Raw genomic sequence first — 3,194 nt, forward strand, 5'->3', positions numbered from 1 at the left:
ATATCACTTTGCTGTAAAAAAGAAATTTTGCCATTTGCAACAATATGGACAGACTTGCAGGGTCTTATGATTAGAGAAATAAGTCAGACACAAAAAGACAAATACTGTATGCTATCACTTATATGTGAAACCTAAAAAAAAAAAAAAACAAATGAAATAAGAAAACAAATAGACTCACAGAGAATAAAGCAGGGCTTACCAAAAGGAAGAGGGGAGGGGCAAACTGAAAACATGAGATCAAGGAATACTAACTACTATGTATAAAAAAATTTTAATTTAGCTACAAAGATAAATTGTACCACACAGGGAATATTTTATTATAACTTTAAGTGGAGTATAATGTTTTAAATTGGAGAAGGAAATGGCAACCCACTCCAGTGTTCTTGCCTGGAGAATCCCAGAGACGGGGGAGCCCGGTGGGCTGCCGTCTCTGGGGTCGCACAGAGTTGGACATGACTGAAGCGACTTGGCAGCAGAAGCAATGTTTTAAATAATTAAATCACTATGTTGTACACCTGGGCACCCTTGTCTTGTTCCTGACTTTAGGGGAAATGCTTTCAATTTTTCACCATTAAGGATAATGTTTGCTGTGGTTTGTCATATATAGCTTTTATTATGTTGAGGTATGTTCCTTCTATGCCTGCTTTCTGGAGGGTTTTTATCATAAATGGATGTTGAATTTTGTCAAAGGCTTTCTCTGCATCTAATGAGATAATCATATGGTTTTTAAGCTGATTTCTTGAACGTCAGTTTCCTCCAGGGGCTCCTCCGACCCAGGAGCTCCAGGACTGGTATCTCCTGCAGGCTCGCCATGGGCTGCATCCACACCTGCGGGGTCAACCCCCAGGGACCTCCTGGCGCTACCCCCATCACCTCCTTCCAGTTCATTCTTCTGGATGTAAAGAGGACATAGGCACTCTGGGTAGATGCATGGCACAGGGGGTGACCTTAGCATCGTCCATCTTGTACCACTGGCCATTTCCAGCTCTTACGCAACAAAAGTAATGTCCTTGGTGACAGCTCTTCCCGGAGTGGACCAGCACGGCATAGAGCACATAATCCAGGTGTCCTACTTTCTGCTCAGAACATCAAGTAGAACATCAGTAGAACATCAAGGCATCCAGGATATCTCACTTGCTTGTGCATTTTGTCACCTGTGCAACCTGAGAGCCGCTTTAGCATGAGGATCAGGACCTTGGGGGGGCGTGGTGCAGAGTCAACCTCTTGGTGGCCCGCACCTTCTGGAGACATATGCTACAATGATAGGCATTGCCACCGTCTAGCTTCTTGGGCTTCACCAGCTCTCTCAAAGCTTGGTTCATACTCTGAGTTGCCATGATATCCAGTGGATGTCCAGACATGGGTCAAAAGTGTCTGAGACACCAAGGCAGTGGAGACACTGGATCTGAGATCTCCAGGACCCTCCAAAGATCTGACAGATGAGGGTGCTGTCCTCAGAGGCATGATCTAACAGCTCATAGGCACTCAGACACGCTTGCTGCATGATGTCCAGGGGAGTATCAGAAACTCGTGGGCATCTTCCTGCTTATATCTGTGGAAACTAGCAACCAGGTCCTTCCAGGGCCAGATCACCTCTCCAGAATGAAGGAGGGCTCGGGTGATGTGAGCTTGCATAGCACACAGCACACAGATATGGTAGGGACAGATGGTCCATGCTGCTGAAACAGCATGAGCTGCCCAGGGCCCGCTTGTTGGTCAGGCACTAGAGCACTGCATTCATAGAGCAGGTGTTCCCCATGTTCGAAGCCCAACTCCCAGCTCATGTCTCTTTCAGCTCGGAAGTGGGTCTCAGATTTCACAGGTGACAAAATGCACAAGAAAGTGAGATATCCTGGGTGCCCTGATGCACAGCCGTGCGTGTCTGACATGTAACCACTGGACTGCCAAGGAATTCCCCAAAGATAGTTTTTTAAATGGTGAAACTATAACACATTTAGAAAGATGAAAACTTATTGGGAATCATCGACATTCATCCCAAGTATTTGAAAGTAGAAGTCAACTCAAGATGTATGAAAAAGAACACCTGAAATGAAAGGTATGAGAAAGAAGTTGGATAGATCATAGATATTTGACGGTAGGAGTTCTACTAACATTTATTCTTTTAGAGCACTTCTTCAGTCCTTGAACCCCAGGTCTGGTCCTGGGAGTCCCCAGATCTGAGCCCAAGGCTTGGTCTCTGCCTCCAGAGTTACTGGGTTATAGAAATGGAAAACATGCTCTGAGGGGTTTGGTGTGAAACCGCACCTCCGGAGGTCCACACTCCAGTTTCTATCTAAATAAAGATCTCCAACTGCAGGCAGAGGTTCAGTCCTGGAGGCATGAAGTTTCCAGACCAAGTGTAGTTGCTCTGTTTTCTCCTGAGGCCTTTGTTTTTAGAGTGTGACCAGCATCCTTCAGTGGCCTGCCCGTCCTTAGACTCTGGGGTCTCTTGCTTTTCTTCTAAAGGCACCAGTCTGCTGAGATGAGGGTATGACTTTAACCTAAACACTGCTTTATCTGCCCCTTCTCCATAGACATGAAGGACATGGCAACCCACTCCAGTGTTCTGCCTGAGAAATTCCATGGACCGAAAGCCTGAGAGGCTACAGTCCATGGGCTCACAAGGAGTCTCCATAGACAGCCACATTAGGGTCTCTTCAAGTTTTATTGATTTATTTTTAATTTAGGGGCCACATTTTGCAACATGTTACCACAACCAAGAATGGAACCTGCACACCCTGCCTTGGAAGGCAATGTCTTAACCACAGGACCACAAGGAACGTCCTCCATTCTGGTCTCTTCAATGTGATCAGATCAGATCAGATCAGATCAGTCGCTCAGTTGTGTCCAACTCTTTGTGACCCCATGAATAGCAGCACACCAGGCCTCCCTGTCCATCACCAACTCCCGGAGTTCACTCAGACTCACATCCATCGAGTCACTGATGCCATCCAGCCATCTCATCCTCTGTCGTCCCCTTCTCCTCTTGCCCCCAATCCCTCCCATCATCAGAGTTTTTTCCAATGAGTCAACTCTTCACATGAGGTGGCCAAAGTACTGGAGTTTCAGCTTTAGCATCAGTCCTTCCAAAGAAATCCCAGGGCTGATCTCCTTCAGAATGGACTGGTTCAGATCTCCTTGCAGTCCAAGGGACTCTCAAGAGTCTTCTCCATCACCACAGTTCAAAAGCATCA

General features: G+C 46.4%; 1 pseudogene; it reads right to left on the reverse strand.

The window, feature by feature from the left end:
* Nucleotides 1–605: 605 nt before the first annotated feature.
* LOC129643248 (ubiquitin carboxyl-terminal hydrolase 17-like protein 6) lies at nt 606–1,759 on the reverse strand (annotated as a pseudogene).
* Between the last annotated feature and the right edge of the window lie 1,435 nt (nt 1,760–3,194).

This window comes from Bubalus kerabau, chromosome 2 (genome assembly GCF_029407905.1).
Source record: "Bubalus kerabau isolate K-KA32 ecotype Philippines breed swamp buffalo chromosome 2, PCC_UOA_SB_1v2, whole genome shotgun sequence".
Lineage (NCBI taxonomy): Eukaryota > Metazoa > Chordata > Mammalia > Artiodactyla > Bovidae > Bubalus > Bubalus kerabau.